The sequence below is a fragment of the Heptranchias perlo genome, chromosome 9, assembly GCF_035084215.1.
Source record: "Heptranchias perlo isolate sHepPer1 chromosome 9, sHepPer1.hap1, whole genome shotgun sequence".
NCBI lineage: Eukaryota > Metazoa > Chordata > Chondrichthyes > Hexanchiformes > Hexanchidae > Heptranchias > Heptranchias perlo.
Window position 1 is genome coordinate 48,682,211 of NC_090333.1, and position 18,638 is coordinate 48,700,848.

At 44.0% G+C, this 18,638-nt stretch overlaps 1 protein-coding gene across 2 annotated transcripts in view; it reads right to left on the bottom strand.

The window, feature by feature from the left end:
• Positions 1–18,638, bottom strand: part of LOC137325358 (interleukin-12 receptor subunit beta-2-like) — a 153,717-nt gene that overhangs the window by 124,888 nt on the left and 10,191 nt on the right. The window contains exon 1 of one of the 2 annotated variants that reach the window (XM_067990359.1): positions 945–1,045. The exons of the other annotated variant lie outside the window; for it this stretch is intronic. The gene's annotated coding sequence lies outside the window, so the exon portion shown is untranslated. Of the gene's footprint in view, positions 1–944; positions 1,046–18,638 lie in introns of those variants that run through there. 2 annotated transcript variants of the gene reach the window in all.

An 18,638-nucleotide genomic window follows, 5' to 3' on the forward strand; every position in this document is an offset into this window, starting at 1 on the left:
CCATTTTGTTGGTGGTAGTGGGCTAGCACACTATATGGAGCCTGACATATGGGACGTGGGGTTCCTCTGACTGCCTTGCACAAAATAAGGGCCCTGCACAAAATGAACTTGGTAATCAACCCAGTGAACACTAAGCACACTTTGGTACTAAATTCAGACCAAATTTCCAATCTTGCTCAGACAGCCCATATGGGTGGCTGATGTGTAAACTGGTGCAGCATGAGTGCTGTTCTGAGATTAAGGCACGTAGCTGGGCAGAGTAATTAGTAACATACCCAGCGATCGGCTGTGCTACACCCAACACTGGTTGCCAAAAGTGGGAAAAATAATTGATTCGCCTATACTTCTCTTCGATGAACTTAAAAATGCACTAAAAATGAATTCCATTTATTGGCTTTGTATAGAATCTCAGAATTTTACAACATAGAAGGATATTCAGACCATCACCCCTGTGTCAGCTATCTGAGAGAGCTATCCAGTTAGTTCCATTCCCCTGCCCTTTCCCCATACCCTTTTAACTTTTTCTTTTTGAAATGTTTATCCACTTCTCTTTTAAAAGTTATTATGGATTCTGCTTCCACCACTGTTTCTGGTAGGGCACTCTATGCTCTAACAACCTCGGCATGAAAACAAAATCCCCCTAACCTCTCCCTTTGTTCTTTTGGTGATGATCTTAAAATTGTGCCTTCCAATTACCAATTCATCGACCAATGGAAATAATATTTCCTGATTTACTTTATGCAGCATGCAGGATTTACGGTGCGGATTTTTCTCCAAAACAGGGTAGGTATTTCTAAAGAATAAAACTTTATATAAAGCTAGAACTGTCTTTAACAGTTGTAAAAGTTACTTATTCTTTTAATTTAAATGATAAAAGTAATTATTCTAAATTCTGTCACACAAACTGCTATAATGATAAAGACACAATATTCAGTTTGTATTACCTTGCTCTCCATTAAGGTGCCTTTTCTTTCCACTGATTGTATTGTGTTCCTTTCTTAGTCACTGTTTCTGCTGCAGCCTTCCTACCTGCTTGTTTTCTTAAAGGAGTCTTATTTTCACACAGCTTATGGTAAAAGAGGTGATGAATGAGCATTCACGCTGACACTAATTTAAGCAGAGCCCTATACTTTCCATTTGAGTACGAAATGGATCACATGACTCATTGGGACAACCCCTTCAGGGGCTGAACTTTATGGCCCTCTGGGCTCTTGCCGACATTCAACAGCATACTTTCTCTATGCTCAAAAGCCCTACCCTTGTGCAATAAAAAAAACACAATAACGATTGACATTTAGAAAGAGTGCTTACATTTCTATGAGTTTTTTTTGCTGTTTAAAAATTCATGAATAGTATGTCAGATATTTTTTAAATTGTCACAAGTATCCATAACAGTTCTTACATTTTTCAGGAGAGGGCAGTTATCTCAAAATTTGAAAAACATAAATGCAGAAAAAAAAAATCACATGAAATAACACTGCACTGAAAAAGATACGGAAGCATTTAACTTTTCATCTATTTCCTGTTTAAATGGATTATGATCTTTATAAAAACCCATACATTTTGTGCATGTTAAAGAAATAATGATCAAAAAAGACATGAGTATTAATTGACTCATTTTTCTTCCTTCTAGAAAATATTGTAATTTCAAAACCAGTATATACTTCAGTTAAATTATTTAAGTATGTTGATGATATCTTTTCTGTCATATGAACCTGACCCATTTTGTACACCCACACCTCATTTCTGAAAAACTTAAATACAAAAACCTTAGCTTTAATTCTGACAGAGCTGAAGGTCACTTACATATATATACACTATAATTATTACCTTTATGTGGTCATTAGCTTGGTATGGTTAGGAAATTCCATTCAGCAATAACAGGCAAATAAAGTCATACATTTATTCCATTAAAAATGTAGCATATTAGATTTTTTTTTATAAACTGCCCAATGACAAAGTAGTTAAATGCATCACATGCTGAGTCTACAGATTAAAAAGGTTCCAGATTCAACCCTTGATCTCCACTGATGTTAGGTAAATATTAGCTGGGGTGCTTGAATGAGCTTCCGCATCTGTGGATAATGAAGGGGGAAAAGCAGCGAGAAATACGCCGCCTAATTGCTACCCGATGGCACACCCTACTTGGAATGTGATGATGTGGAGATGCCGGTGATGGACTGGGGTTGACAATTGTAAACAATTTTACAATTTTACTTGGAATGTGCCTGTGAGGATTGGGTTCCGATGCCACTAGTGAACAAATGGCCTGCTGGCATTCACTGGCTAAACTCACACGTAAATGAAGAAGCTTGTATTTATATAGCACTTTTCACAACCTTAGGACATCCCAAAATGCTTCACAGCCAATGAAGTACTTTTGATGTGTAGTCACTATTGTAATGTAGGGAAACACAGCAACCAATCTGTACACAAACATCAGTGAGATAAATAATCTGTTTAAGTGGTGATGGTTGAAGGATAAATGTTAGCCAGGTCACTGAGAGAACACCCCAGCTCTTCTGTGAAAAGTGTCACGGGATCTTGTATGTCCACTTGAGAGGGCGGACAGAGCCTCAGATTAACATCTCATATGAGCCAAGTCTGACACCTATGTGATGTGCTACTTTTTAAGTCTCAACAACTGTTGCAGATTCAATGCAAGAGCAAGAGGAGGATAAAGGACACACTTCAGTCTTCAAAAGATTACTTGAGAGGAGGAGGGGGGGTAAGAAATTCTCATAGAAACAGGAGATCAACAGCACGGCAGCTTCCTCCCACAAACCTTTATCTAGTGACTGTTACTAGATTTCAAATTTATAACCAAACCCCTGTACTAGCATCAAGGAACTTGTATCTAAAAGACATTTCAAGGGGACTGCACTGTAGAAATATGTTTCATCCTCTTTCAACTCCCTGATAGGGTTTGGTTCTGCTGACACTCAAGCAGCTATTAATCACATCCCAGTCCCAACAGTGTGCTTGCATGCTCTACAACCACAGGAGACATCATATCCAAGCAGAACCCTGTCGTAAAGGCTCAGGGATGTACAGGATCAGGGCTATTTGGTGCAGGATAACAGAAGAGGACAGGAATATATGTTGAAAAGGGATACATTTGGGCAGGATATAAGAAAGCATTACTTCACTTCACTGAAAGATTGATTGGTTTTTAGTATAGCTTTTCAGGGAGGTTGCAGAGGCAAGCAACTTAGATGTCTTCAAGGTCAAATAGGACAAGTATCTTGAGGAGAAATACACCAACGGTTACAACTGTTAGGATAGCAAGAAGGCAAAGTGGATGGATCTATGAGGGCAGATTGTCCTCTGTTGCATTTGCAAATAAATCATGTAAATGGATAGAAAATCGGACAGGCTCTGTTAGGGATCTGTAATCTATCCAGGCAATTATTTACGTCCAAGCGCAATAGAAGAAAATCTGTCCAATGCTTTTTTCCGACCTTAAGAGTTTGTTTCTATGGATTAGTGCCCACTAGGAAATGATTCACAATGCTGAAATTAACTTCACACAGAGCGATAATGGGCAATGAAGAACAGACTTTCATCTGATTAGTCTGGATTTACATAGTGCACACAAAAAAAAACACAAACTGGAAAGATAGATAATGCTGGAAATATACTGTTGCTTTGTTTCTTTCAGATGTTGTACAACCCAGTTTTGCAGTATTCCCTCATTGGTATGTGCATACCTTGGGAAAGACTGAACAACCAGAAACAATATCAGAAGTCGTAGTATGATGTAAAGGTCATTTTGTGTTATAATGTTGTCATGGGACACTATATTACAGAAACGCTCGGAGAAGCAGTTCTCTATTATGAAAGCAGCATTATTCCTAACAAACATAACATGGTGTAGCAAAATCTGTTGTACATATAAACCTTTCCATTCACTACAGATACTCCAACATTTTTCAGTTTTACAAATCTCATACATCTGCCAACCAACTTAATCTATGATCATGGATGTTATTTTTTCAATTACATTTGGTATATGCACTGCGTTGTAGGGTAGAAGTTCCTGTATGGCACTCCCTGCATATAGTATATGCGCAGCACACCAAAAGTGCACTTCACTGCAATGTTGACCATTGCATCCCAATTACCATTGGGACTCATTTGCTTAGTGTGCACGTGCATCAAGCAGACACAGTGACATACTCTTTGACACATGTCAATAAGGGGAAGGAAATCCAGCCACTTCCGGGACCTTAAAGGCAGCAACTGAGTTAAAGGGGCAGATGCATTAGTAGCCCCTGTCGGCTTTAAGAAATGCACAACTTCTGTTGAATTTATAAGCCTTGCTTTGCAGGGTGCTTTAGTGTTTGGTGAAGTTGTTGAAACAGTGAAGTTTTTCACCTGTGGGTTGACGGTTGGTTACCTAGATATTGTAACATTTTATTGCAACAATAAGGTACCGAGTGTACCAAGGTTAACAATGTTTTGATCTATTCAATACGAGGCAGCTGAAGTAAGGCGGGAAGTCCTCTGTTTACGACCAGGACATATCTTTTCTAATGCCAATGTGACCTGAATTCCCTCTGTGTCCATTCGCATGCACATTTTGGCTGCTGCTCTGCACCCAAACCCATTGCTTCCATCTCTCTTTTTTTGTAACCTTTCATGGACCTTCATTGACTCTTCTCTCTTATCTCCTCCCCTTCCCGTCACCCAGTCATTCCCCTCCCCCCCCGAACTCGGGTTCTTCCCCCCCAATTTCTACTCCAACCCATCATTACTCCTCTGCCTTCCTACTCTCCTGCCACCATTCCAGGCTTGAATCCCTCTTGAATAAGCTCACAGCTACCCTCTGTGCCTCTCTTGGCATTCTCTCAAGGTCTCATCAAGACATCATTGCTGCTTCCTTACAAGCTGAAATCCAAGGTGCCCCATCCTCCTATTTTGATGAACAGTGCGCCAGCTGAGAGCTAATCTTGCCAATCTCTTTTCCATTCCATTCATCCCACCCACCATTGACATCTTGGACTCTGCCAGCAGACTAACAATCACCTCCCCTCTCTGCACTTCCATCCAAATCCATTCACTTGCGAACAACGCCCCTGCTACCACAATCTTATTGGAGATCATTACATTGACTTCCTGGCTTTGACTGAAATGTCTCCTTCTTTCGCTCGCCACCCATTTTTGTTTAATTACATCTTTGTGATGTCCCTTGGGGCATTTTTCTACATTAGAGGTGCTACATAAATGCAAGTTGTTGCTGATTGCAGAAATCATTAGAAAAGTGTTTTCTTTGGACTTGTTTGGACTTGGAATCAGCTAGTACATTATTTTAGCAATGTCTGCATGTTTAAAATTGTTTACTTCCAGTGCTGGATGCATGAAGCTTTACCATTTGCTGTGTTCTTTTTTTGCTTTTAATGTGCCTTCATTTGTGGCTGTGTTCCTATTGCCTTACAAAGCTATATCACCCCAATGGCGAAGCAGGATATTAGTTTTGATGATGGCAGTATCGACCAGTTCTTACAGACAATATGTGTCGTTCCCTGAAATGGGAAGAAAAGTGACTAAAGCAATGGGTCGCAAAGTGTGGCAGGAGTTGGCCAAACAGAGCTGAATGCTACACCTGGCAACAATGTAAGGAGTAGTTCCATAATCTCACTAGAAGGACAAGATAAACAACTGGCAAGCAAGGTTCTTCATCAATGAACAGGTGCTGGGATCTTTGAAGTACCAAGCATGCCATCTCTTACAATCTCTCCTTTAGTTTTTGTCTACAACCTCTCTATGATGTCTAGTGTTACATGAATGTTCAATACAGTGAATGTTGTACCTTAGTGAGGAGAAAGAAGCTGGAGTTAAGTTCAGGCTAGTTGGTGGCTCTAAATAAAGACTTTAAGGAAGTGACAAGTTCTGCTAAAAACAGATGCAAATCATGCTATTGGAGCATAATCATCCCGCTTTATCTTTCTCGCTCTATCTGTTGTGCTTTGAGTTTTTTTTTAAAGTATTCTACTCGTAAAAATCTAAACAAGTATTGCTTGCTTTTTGTGATAACTATGGTGTTGACTGAAATATTTGATGATTGCTAGTTGTGATTAGAACATTGGGAGATGTGTTTTGCTCTTTATGAGTAAAATCAATAAAGAAAAATTGCTGCTGGTACCTATTTTGTCATTATGTTGTTTTCTTACTTTCCAGGCAGTTAACAAGGTGGCTAACTGGCAAAAATGGCAAAACTATCCTGAGTCTAGCTACAAAGTGGTCTGAGTGAGGAAAACTGAAGCAAAGAATATCATGACAGAATGTTCCAAAAGTTCAACACACCATCTGATCCCTGACCTGATAAATCATCACAGCTGGCTGATCAGCAGAAATTAAACCGCAGTCCTTTTCTGCTTGGTCTTTGTGAAGTTACATTACTCTATCTCTCCCCCTTCCTGCCCAGATATGTATTTTTAAAATTACTTAATAAAATCTAAACAAGTGTAGATTTAAATATTAAATACGATATATAAATATTTCTTTTGTTTTTGGGCGACGAGTAGATTGGGAACAGGGGTTGAACATAGTGAATTCAAGAACTGTCATTGGTCTCAGAATGGGAAAGACCATACATTGGACATTTTGCAAAGATATTTTTGGCTCCCTGATACTGCATTTTTTCATAATTAATACATTTGTTGTGTTGCACTTGCATTTAACCTGACAAGTAGTTCAAGTGGCATTTAAGAAGGTTGGGGGGATGGGACTCGGTATGTCAAGTCCCATTTTTTATTATGATCTGGATGAGGGCAGCCATATCATGATGGGACACCACCTGGAGGTGCAAAGTCACCTCAAGCACTATGCACTCTCCCACCACTACCCCAGGACCTGTGTTTACAGATACTCTATTCCTACCTGGACATGTTCAAAAACACTTGTGTTCGTCGCCTCTGCTTCAGTGCAGAAGCAACAACCAAGCTATGCCATCTTTTGCAGCCCAATTTACAGATGACCTTAAAGAATGAGATAGCTTTTCCTTTTTCAATCAAAAACACCACAGTATTAAGCTTCTAAGTACCCATCTGGGCCGCTGGAGGGGACATCTGCCAAATAAACCAATTTTTAGTTCATTCTTGAATCAAGGAATTGATGCCATGTTTGCCAGGGGCACCTTTATCAATTTACCAGTGAAAAGGACACAGCAAATGGAGAGGACACAGAGCCTTTATTGCCTCGAAGACTTCTCAACACTGCAGGACATTACAGATGGAACTCATGAGGCCATCAGGGCTCTTCATGACAATTATATTGCATAAAAGAAACCGAAGGGATACCACTCCATTAATGTGCATGTGGTTTCTGAGCACAAAAAAATTAATTCTTCACCCTTAATGCCCATTATCTGGACAGGAACCATGGTGCTTTTATTCTACAGTGGTCCACATTTCAAGGAGTCAAGGGAATGAATAGATAGCTCTTGGGAGACTATTGCACTCATGGCTTCTGACTCCCATACTGCAGAGGCCCAAACCACCACCTCTGTTACTGTAGAGCACATTATTGGAATGCTGAAACATCAATTCCATTGCCTGGAACTCTCAAGCGCCGTGTACAAAATCACTACTGTGTGTTGCACGATTTGCCATTCAAAGATGAATGAGCGTGCAGCTGGACAGTGAGAGGACAATAAGGCTACAGGCCCAAAACAAAGAGAAGGAGGAAATGGATATGGTGAGAGATGGCGAGCCAAGATATTCAGGTAGGGAGAGTGACATGAAACTCTGTGAGAGAAAGCTATTTCCAGTGAATGACACTGATCTATCATCCTACATCACAAATTCTACATGCTGACCATCTGGTTACTGAGGGTAGCTGTCACTTATTGTCTTCTGCACCCTCAAATAACATAGAACCACAAAATGGAACAGAAAATAAAGTTTCTGTGAATATTCCGCCTTCAACTCTCTATTTCCTACAACAGCGCATCCCCTTGGTGACTGTAAGATCTGCTTGAATTGTTCAGAACTGTTCCTGAAGTGAGACGAGCAACTATGGTGGCAGGTAGAGGTGAGGTGCCGCACGCCCCCTAACATGCTTGTAGCTGTGTGCCTCTAGGTGCCCCAGATCTCCCTGCAACTGTTGCAGACACATATGGCAACACTGTGGCTGCCAATGTTTACCCATTCTAGGCTTTGCTCTATCTTTATGGTGGTGTGGCTGGAGTGAGAGGATGTGCAGCCACCTTGACTAGAAGACATCTCATCTAACCGCTCTGCAGCTGCGTACTGGTGCTGGGCCCTGCAGCTGCAGGCACAGTGGACTGAATGATAGCAGTCCACAGAATGCCTCCAATGCAGGTAAGAACGGCAATCAAATCTTTCCAAATAATCTATTCTTTCCAAGCCTGCGGTAAGTGATTCCTGCAACTGGGTGCCCAAGGTCTCTATGGCTTCAGTCGCAATGTTATTGAGACAACACAGGTCAGCATTTGGTCCCTCATTGCTTTGGGGGTTCCTGCAGATAGTCATGAGATGGCACTTGATACTCTACATTTGCGCAAATCATTTACCATAGCACTGCAGTGGCGTCTAGGACGCTGTGCTGCACATTTTTGGACTATTGTTGCATGCTTCTCATGGAGGACTAATGCTAATTCCTTCATCACCTGGCTTTTGAAGCAGGCCCTGTAGGATACCAATCCATGTAGTAAGGACATAGCACAAGCTCACAAGCTTGCTAGATGTTTCCTGTGCCTGGCTTACCCCCTCAACTTGTTCCTCCTTTATCTAGGTAATGCTTCATCTGGTGCCCCATCCCCAAACTCACTCATTGGCTGCCCCAGGAGGGTCCTAGCTCAGCTGGTGCTGGGGAGTGATGGCTGCAAGGTGTTATGTTGTGTATGAAACCATAGTCCCCCTTGCTCCTGGCAACTCCTCTTGGGACACCCCTACAGGAAGAGAGAAGGACAATGTGCTACAAAGGATCAAAACATTGTCTTCAATTTTAAGTAAGAGCAAAGAACAGGTTCATCATCGTCATAACCCTGCAAATTAGTCCTCTTCAAGTACATCTCCAATTGTCTTTTGATAGTTCCTATGGAATCTGTTTCCACCCCCTTTCAGGTAGTGTGTGCCAGATCTTAATAACCCTCTGTGTGAAAAAATTTCTCCTCATTTCCTCTCTAGTTCTTTGCCAATTATTTCAAATCTATGACCTTTGGTTACCGACCCACTTGCCAGAGGAAATAGTTTCTCCCTACTTAAGAAAAGACATACTTGCTGTCGAGGCAGTACAAAGAAGGTTTACTCGGTTAATCCTGGGGATGAGGGGGTGGACATATGAGGAGAGGTTGAGTAGATTGGGACTCTGCTCATTGGAGTTCAGAAGAATGAGAGACGATCTTATTGAAACATATAAGATTGTGAAGGGGCTTGATCAGGTGGATGCGGTAAGGATGTTCCCAAGGATGGGTGAAACTAGAACTAGGGGGCATAATCTTAGAATAAGGGGCTGCTCTTTCAAAACTGAGATGAGGAGAAACTTCTTCACTCAGAGGATAGTAGGTCTGTGGAATTTGCTGCCCCAGGAAGCTGTGGAAGCTACATCATTAAATACATTTAAAACAGAAATAGACAGTTTCCTAGAAGTAAAGGGAATTAGGGGTTACGGGGAGCGGGCAGGAAATTGGACATGAATTTAGATTTGAGGTTAGGATCAGATCAGCCATGATCTTATTGAATGGCGGAGCAGGCTCGAGGGGCCGATTGGCCTACTCCTGCTCCTATTTTTTATGTTCTTATGCTCTATCAAAACCCCTCATAATTTTAAATACCTCTATTACGTCTCCCCATAATTTTCTCTGCTCTAAGGAGAACATTCCCAGCTTCACCAATCTCGCCACATAACTGAAGTCACTCATCCCAGGTATTATCCCTGGTAGACTCCTCTGTACCCTCTACAAGGCCTTGACATCCTTCCTAAAGTGTGGTGCCCAGAATTGACACAATACTCCAGCTGAGGCCGAACCAATGATTAGTAAAGGTTTAGCATGACTTCCTTGTTTTTGTATTCAATGCCCCTATTTACAAAACCAAGTATCCCATATGCTTTCTTAACCGCCCTATGAACTTGCCCAACCACCTTCAAAGAATTGTTAAGTATGCATCCCCAGGTCCCGCTGCTCTTGCACCTCCCTCAAAATAGTACCATTTAGATTATACTGAATCTCCATGTCGTAACTCCTAAAGTGCATCACTTCACACTTATCTGCATTAAATTGCATCTGCCATGTGTCTACCTATTTCACCAGCCTGTTTATACGTCCTCCTGAAGTCGGCTGCTATCCTGCTCATTATTTACTATGTTGCCAAGTTTTGTATCATCCACAAACTTCAAAATTGTACTCCCTATACCCAAGGCCAGGTCATTCATATATAACTAGAAAAGAACAGTCCTAATACCGACCCCTGGGGACCCCACTGCATACTTCTCTCCAATCAGAAAAACATCCGTTCACCACTACTCTCTGCCTCCTATCCCTTAGTCAAATGCTACCATCCCTTTAATCCCATGTGCTTCTATTTTCCAAATAAGTCTGTTATGTGGTACTTTATTAAATGCCTTTTGAAAGTCCATATATACATCTATTGTACGACCTTCATCAACCCTCTTTGTTACTTCATCAAAGAACTTAATCAGATTAGTCAGGTACGATTTGCCTTTAACAAATCCATGCTGGCTACCCATGCTTCTCCAATTGAGAATTAATTTTGCCCTTGACATAGGTCTCTAGTAGTTTTTCCACCACTGACGTTAGACTGATTGACATTAGTCCCACCAGCCTCTTGACTTAAGACAACATGCTGATTAAGTTTTTATTTTTTTTTATTTTTTATTCGTTCACGGGATGCGGGCGTCGCTGGCAAGGCCGGCATTTATTGCCCATCCCTAATTGCCCTCGAGAAGGTGGTGGTGAGCCGCCTTCTTGAACCGCTGCAGTCCGTGTGGTGACGGTTCTCCCACAGTGCTGTTAGGAAGGGAGTTCCAGGATTTTGACCCAGCGACAATGAAGGAACGGCGATATATTTCCAAGTCGGGATGGTGTGTGACTTGGAGGGGAACGTGCAGGTGGTGTTGTTCCCATGCGCCTGCTGCCCTTGTCCTTCTAGGTGGTAGAGGTCGCGGGTTTGGGAGGTGCTGTCGAAGAAGCCTTGGCGAGTTGCTGCAGTGCATCCTGTGGATGGTGCACACTGCAGCCACAGTGCGCCGGTGGTGAAGGGAGTGAATGTTTAGGGTGGTGGATGGGGTGCCAATCAAGCGGGCTGCTTTATCTTGGATGGTGTCGAGCTTCTTGAGTGTTGTTGGAGCTGCACTCATCCAGGCAAGTGGAGAGTATTCCATCACACTCCTGACTTGTGCCTTGTAGATGGTGGAAAGGCTTTGGGGAGTCAGGAGGTGAGTCACTCGCCGCAGAATACCCAGCCTCTGACCTGCTCTCGTAGCCACAGTATTTATATGGCTGGTCCAGTTAAGTTTCTGGTCAATGGTGACCCCCAGGATGTTGATTGAGAACAGTCAACAGGTCGGACATCATCGGGCCACAAACACCAAGAGGCACCGACCAACTCACCAACTGGCTGAGCGGGGGAGCCACATCCTGGGGAGATTTATGGAGTAGCTCTCCTTAAACAACTGCCCTCCCAACACATACAGAGGAGAAGGAAATCAGTTTCCATTCCCAGTTTAAGGGCATCTTTCAAAGTACTTATAGTTGGTTGATCCAGCTCCACACCCATTAGCCATTCCTTTACAATAGACGTTGGCCAAAAAACTTCCCTTCCATCTGTTAAAGGCGCACTTCGCATCAGGTGGGGGAGGGGCGGATTGGTGATCCCTCTTCAGTAGACCACTGGTGGGGGAGGGACAGATTGGTGATCCCTCTTCAGTAGACCACTGGTGGGGGAGGGGCGGGTTGGTGATCCCTCTTCAGTAGACCACTGGTGGGGGAGGGGCAGATTGGTGATCCCTCTTCAGTAGACCACTGGTGGGGGAGGGGCGGGTTGGTGATCCCTCTTCAGTAGACCACTGGTGGGGGAGGGGCGGGTTGGTGATCCCTCTTCAGTACACCACCGGTGGGGGAGGGGCGGGTTGGTGATCCCTCTTCAGTACACCACCGGTGGGGGAGGGGCGGGTTGGTGATCCCTCTTCAGTACACCACCGGTGGGGGAGGGGCGGGTTGGTGATCCCTCTTCAGTACACCACCGGTGGGGGAGGGGCGGGTTGGTGATCCCTCTTCAGTACACCACCGGTGGGGGAGGGGCGGGTTGGTGATCCCTCTTCAGTACACCACCGGTGGGGGAGGGGCGGGTTGGTGATCCCTCTTCAGTACACCACCGGTGGGGGAGGGGCAGGTTGGTGATCCCTCTTCAGTACACCACCGGTGGGGGAGGGGCAGGTTGGTGATCCCTCTTCAGTACACCACCGGTGGGGGAGGGGCGGGTTGGTGATCCCTCTTCAGTACACCACCGGTGGGGGAGGGGCGGGTTGGTGATCCCTCTTCAGTACACCACCGGTGGGGGAGGGGCGGGTTGGTGATCCCTCTTCAGTACACCACCGGTGGGGGAGGGGCGGGTTGGTGATCCCTCTTCAGTACACCACCGGTGGGGGAGGGGCGGGTTGGTGATCCCTCTTCAGTACACCACCGGTGGGGGAGGGGCGGGTTGGTGATCCCTCTTCAGTACACCACCGGTGGGGGAGGGGCAGGTTGGTGATCCCTCTTCAGTACACCACCGGTGGGGGAGGGGCAGGTTGGTGATCCCTCTTCAGTACACCACCGGTGGGGGAGGGGCGGGTTGGTGATCCCTCTTCAGTACACCACCGGTGGGGGAGGGGCGGGTTGGTGATCCCTCTTCAGTACACCACCGGTGGGGGAGGGGCGGGTTGGTGATCCCTCTTCAGTACACCACCGGTGGGGGAGGGGCGGGTTGGTGATTCCCTCTTCGATACACCTTTGGGTAAGATTAGTCAGGACTATTTATTCTCTGCAAGATGGAGGTAATTTACAATTACATATTCTAATTATGTAACTATATATTCCTTGTAACCAATTGCCCCATCTCCAAACTTCTTTTCCTCTCTAAAGTCCCAGATTGTGTCCATCTTTCCCCTACTCCCTATTCAAATCCTCCAATCAGGTATCTGTCTCTCTCATTACACTGAAACAGCCTTAAGCAAAGTCACAAATGACATTCTCTGTGACTGTAACCATAATGCATTGATCCTCTTTGACCTCTTTGCAACCTTTGAATGGGTCAACCACACCATCCTCTTCCAGTGTCTCTCCTCCTTTGTGCAACTTGGTGGGACTTAATTCACTTGGTCTTACCTATCCCTTCATAATCTATGCATCAGTAGCAATGGCTTCTCTTCGCAGCCCACACTGTCACTTGGGATTTCCCCCAAAGATCCATCCTTAGCCCCTTCCTTTTCCTCATCTACATGCTGAAACTTTTGAGATCATTCCAGGCATGAGGTAAGCTTCACATGTGTGCTGATGATACTCAGCTCTATTTCTTCACCACCTCTCTCAACCCCTTCACTGCCTCTGTGCAGTCAGATTGCTTGTCCAACATCCAGTCTCAGATGAGCCACAATTTCCTCAAGCTAAACATTGGGAAGACCAAATCCATCATCTGTAGCCCCCGCCACAAACTCCAGACCCTCACCACCGACACCAACCTCCTCCCAAGCAACTGTGTCAGGTTGAACTACACTATTTGCAACCTCAATATTCTATTTGATTCCAAGCTATACTTCTGACCCCATATCCTCTCCATCATTAATTCCACCTATGTAACATCTGCATTAAAAGTACTGTATAAATGCAAGTTATTGTCATTGTTGTTGCTAAACAACAACAACTTGCATTTATATAGCACCTTTAACATAGCAAAATGTCCCAAGGCACTTCACAGGAACATTATCAAACAAAATTTGACACCAAGCCACATAAAGAGATATTAGGACAGGTGACCGAAAGCTTGGTGAAAGAGGTAGGTTTTAAGGAGCGTCTTAAAGGAGAAGAGAGAGAGGTAGATAGGTGGAAAGGTTTAGGGAGGGAATTCCAGAGCTTAGGGACTAGGCAGCTGAAGGTGATGAAAATCGTGGATGCACAAGAGGCCAGAATTGGAGGAGCACAGAGATCTCGGAGGGTTGTAGGGCTGGAGAAGGTTACAGAGATAGGGAGGGATGAGGCCATGGAGGGATTTGAAAACAAGGATGAGAATTTTAAAATTGAGACGTTGCCAAACCAGGAGCCAGTGTAGGTAAGCGAGCACAGGGGAGATGGGTGAACGGGACTTGGTGCGAGTTAGGATACGGGCAGCAAAGTTTTGGATGAGCTCAAGTTTATGGAAGGTGGAAGGTGAGAGGCCGGCCAGGAGAGCATTGGAATAATCAAGTCTAGAGGTAATAAAGGCATGGGTGAGAGTTTCAGCAGCAGATGAGCTGAGACAGGGATGGAGACAGGCGCCTTTACAGAGATAAAGTAGGCGGTCTTGGTGGTGGAGCGGATATGTGGTCGGAAGCTCATCTCAGGGTCAAATAGGACCCCAAGGGTGCAAACGGTCTGGTTCAGCCTTAGACAGTGGCCAGGGAGAGGGAGGGAGTCGGTGGCTAGAGAATAGAGTTTGTGGCAGGGACCAAAGACAATGGCTTCAGTCTCCCCAATACTTAATTGGAGGAACTTTCTGCTCGGACAAGCAGCATGGCAAATCAGAGGCAGTGGAGGGGTTGAGAGAGGTGGTGGTGAGGTAGAGCTGGGTGTCTTCAGCCTACAACTGGAACCTGATGTTTTGTTTTTGGATGATGTAGCCAAGGGGTAGCATGTAGATGAGAAATAGGATGAGAAATAGGAGGTCACTTCAGATGCATTGTTCCTCAGAAATACTTTATGACACCTTGCTGCTAAAGGTGGCTCGATTCAATTCACTCAGTATGATATGTTGGTTACGAATAGTCAAGCTACAACAAGTTTCCATTCTTCACTGGAAATGGCCACGGTATTTGGGTGACCTAAATTCGTAACAGCCCTTCACAGTGGTTTCACATTTAAAAAATGAACTCCAACAGTAGACTAAAACCTTAAACCGTTGTCATGCCTGGAAAATTAACCTAATTTTCTTTTTCAAGTGATAACTGACTTGCTATGTTTTTAGAGCATTTTCTGTTTTTATTTTGTATTAAGCATAGGTTTACTGGGACATTCATATCACTGTGTAAATTATATTAGACCTTTATGTTACACATGGTGAGTGGAATTTTCCACAGCCCTGCACCATTGGTATGACCTCACATACAGTGTTTATTAATGTTGTAATTTTGTGCCTGAGGCTTAGGGTTGCCAACTCTGATTAGACATATTCCTGGAGGTTTCATCACATGATCTCTTGCCTCCAACCACCCCGCCTCCACACTCTCGCCATTGGTCGCCCAACATGTCCCTCCCCATGGTATCCTACGTCAATCGGAAAGTGAATGGATTCTTAATTACACGAATGAATGATTCTTCACTGTCATTCAAACAGCCTTTATTCCCATGCCCGATATCTTTATAATTAATAGACAAAAGTGTTCAAAGAAAATTTTTAAAAATCAATTTTTTTATTGCTGCTATGATTTTTCTCCTGGGTTGCTCACGGCAGTATCCTGGAGATAAGTCTTTAATTCCTGAAGACCCCAGGGCAAACCTGGAGTGTTGGCAAACCTACTGAGGTCTGCAGCAGCCATTTTGCACTCCTCCTGGAGGGCAGGTTTCCCGATGCAGCGGAAATTCCCATACAGATCAGGCCATCTGTGGTAAATTTGGTGGGGTCATCACTAGTTTGATTAGACAGACAAAAAGGCTGCTCTGTCATAGTTCCAGTGGCAAAGCTGCTGTTGAAGAAAATCTAGGCCAGTAGGTGTTGATCCTACTCACCACTCCCAGATTGCTCCCCTAGCTTGTTGAGAGCATTCATTAAGTATATTCTTCATTGTTTCTTCCAGTATGTAACACATCCCTTTTATCTGTATTGAATTTCATCTGCCATAGTTTAGCCAATACGCAAATTTAATCTGGGTCCTTCTGTAGTTCTTTGCTTTGCCAAAATTGACTGTGCTCCTAGGTTAGTAGCACCTGCAAATCTGACAAACCTGCATTGTGTTTCTCAGTCCAGTTAGTTTACATTAATTAAAAATAGAAGGGGCCCAACACTGACATCTGGGGCATTCGCTTCAGTACATCTTCCCAGCCTGATATCACACCCCTAAGTAGCGTCTGCTACTTCCTCCCTTTCGGCCAATTCCTTATCCACTTTTAATCATAGTAGGTACAGCACAGGAGGAGGCCATTCGGCCCATCGTGCCTGTGCCGGCTCTTTAGAAGAGCTATCCAATTAGTCCCATTCCCCTGCTCTTTCCCAATAGCCCTGTAAATTCTTTCCCTTGAAGTATTTATCTAATTCCCTTTTGAAAGTTATTATTGAATCTGCTTCCACCACCCTTTCAGGCAGTGCATTCCAGATCATAACAATTCGCTGTGTATTCAACAATAACCCCTATACTTTAAGTTTGATCTAGGATACCCACTCAAAAACCCACCCTCATTGAATCGGTCCTAGCAAACTACAACCCTAGTTCCAACCTCCCTTTTGTCTCCAAAGTTCTTGAACACTTTGTCACATCCCAAATCCATGCCCATCTCTCCTGTAAGCAAACATGCAGGTGCAGCAAGCAGTTAGGCAGGCAAATGGTATGTTGGCCTTCATTGCAAGAGGATTTGAGTACAGGAGCAGGGATGTCTTACTGCAATTATACAGGGCCTTGGTGAGACCACACCTGGAGTATTGTGTGCAGTTTTGGTCTCTTTATCTAAGGAAGGATATACTTGCCATAGAGGGAGTGCAGCAAAGGTTCACCAGACTGATTCCTGGGATGGTAGGACTGTCGTATGAGGAGAGATTGAGTAGACTAGGCCTGTATTCACTCGAGTTTAGAAGAATGAGAGGGGATCTCATTGAAACATATAAAATTCTGACTGGATGCAGGGAGGATGTTTCCCCTTCCTGGGGGGTCTAGAACGAGGGGTCACAGTCTCAGGATACAGGGTAGGACATTTAGGACTGAGATGAGGAGAAATTTCTTCACTCAGAGGGTGGTGAACTTGTGGAATTCTCTACCTCAGAAGGCTGTGGAGGCCAAGTCACTGAATATATTTAAGAAGGAGATAGATAGATTTCTAGATACAGGAGGCATCAAGGGGTATAGGGAGAGAGTGGGAATATGTTATTGAGATAGAGGATCAGCCATGATCATATTGAATGGCAGTGCAGGCTCAAAGTGCCGAATGGCCTACTCCTGCTCCTATTTTCTTTGTTTCTATGTAACTCCATGTTTGAATCTATCCAATCAGTTTTCCATTCCTGCATTTGTATTGAAATAGCCCTAACCAAAGTCACGAATGACATCCTCTGTGACTGACACCATGTGCATTATTCCACCTCATCCTCCTCCAATGCCTTTCCTCCGATGTCTCAGACTGAGCAAGTCTGTTCACAATCTCAGCGTCCTAGTCAACCCTGAGCTAATATTCCAACCCCATATACTCTCCATCACATAGACTGTCTATTTCTGCTTCCATAACATCACCCACCTCCATCCATCTGTCGCTGAAACCATCATCCATGTCTTTGTCACTTCCAGACTTGACTATTCCAATGCTCTCCTGGCCGGTCTCCCATCCTCCACCCTCTGTAAACTTCAACTCATCCAAAGTTCTGTTGCCTGTACCCTATCTATCACCCATGTCTTCATAAATTAGCACCCCAAACCAGGTGCAATTCTGGCAGCATGCAGCGATAGCATGCCAAAACAGAGAGGCCCAAGGATCGAATTAAATTTATTCTTGGGCCTCATCATCATAATTTAGGCAAAGCTGTGGGTGCCATATGGGGCATCTGGACGCAGCTTTGCCTGTCGCGGTCGAATAAATTTCGGCCGGCGCCAAGTCGCACAGGCAAGTCCAGTGTTACGGGGGGGGGGGGGGGGGGGAGGGATGCAATCACGAGAGGGCGTTGAGGACGGGCTGGAAGCGGCCCAGAGTTGTTTGTGGAGCCAGAAGGAGTACTCCTGCTCCTTCCGACTCACCATAAAAAAAATTAATTTTGGGGCCTTATTTTGAATGTCGAAGCTTCTGCACAAGCTCCGACTAGTATTTCTGCGCCTTGAGCTGCCTAACCAGTGCAGAAAGGGCGCAGAAACTTTAGCAGCGGCCTGAATGCCCATGCTGATCAGATGCAGACCTCTGCCATGCTATGTTGATTGTCTTTGCACCCATTTCACACTTGTAAAATGGGCGCAACAATGTTGAATTTAGATCCCATTAAGTTTAGTTATAGAACCTCAGATGATGTGTGTTGCAGGCTACTAGTTCTTCTCTGATGAATACTTCCAAGAATCATTTAATATATGTTAACTATTTTTAATTCATCTTCAGTTTCAATTATGTTTACATCCTTAAGGGATCTCAATTCTCTTATGATAACTCTTGGATAATTGTCAAAATATGGACTTTAATATAAATACCGAAATTTAAACATTTTTGAATACTTTCAAAATATTATGGGAATTTACTA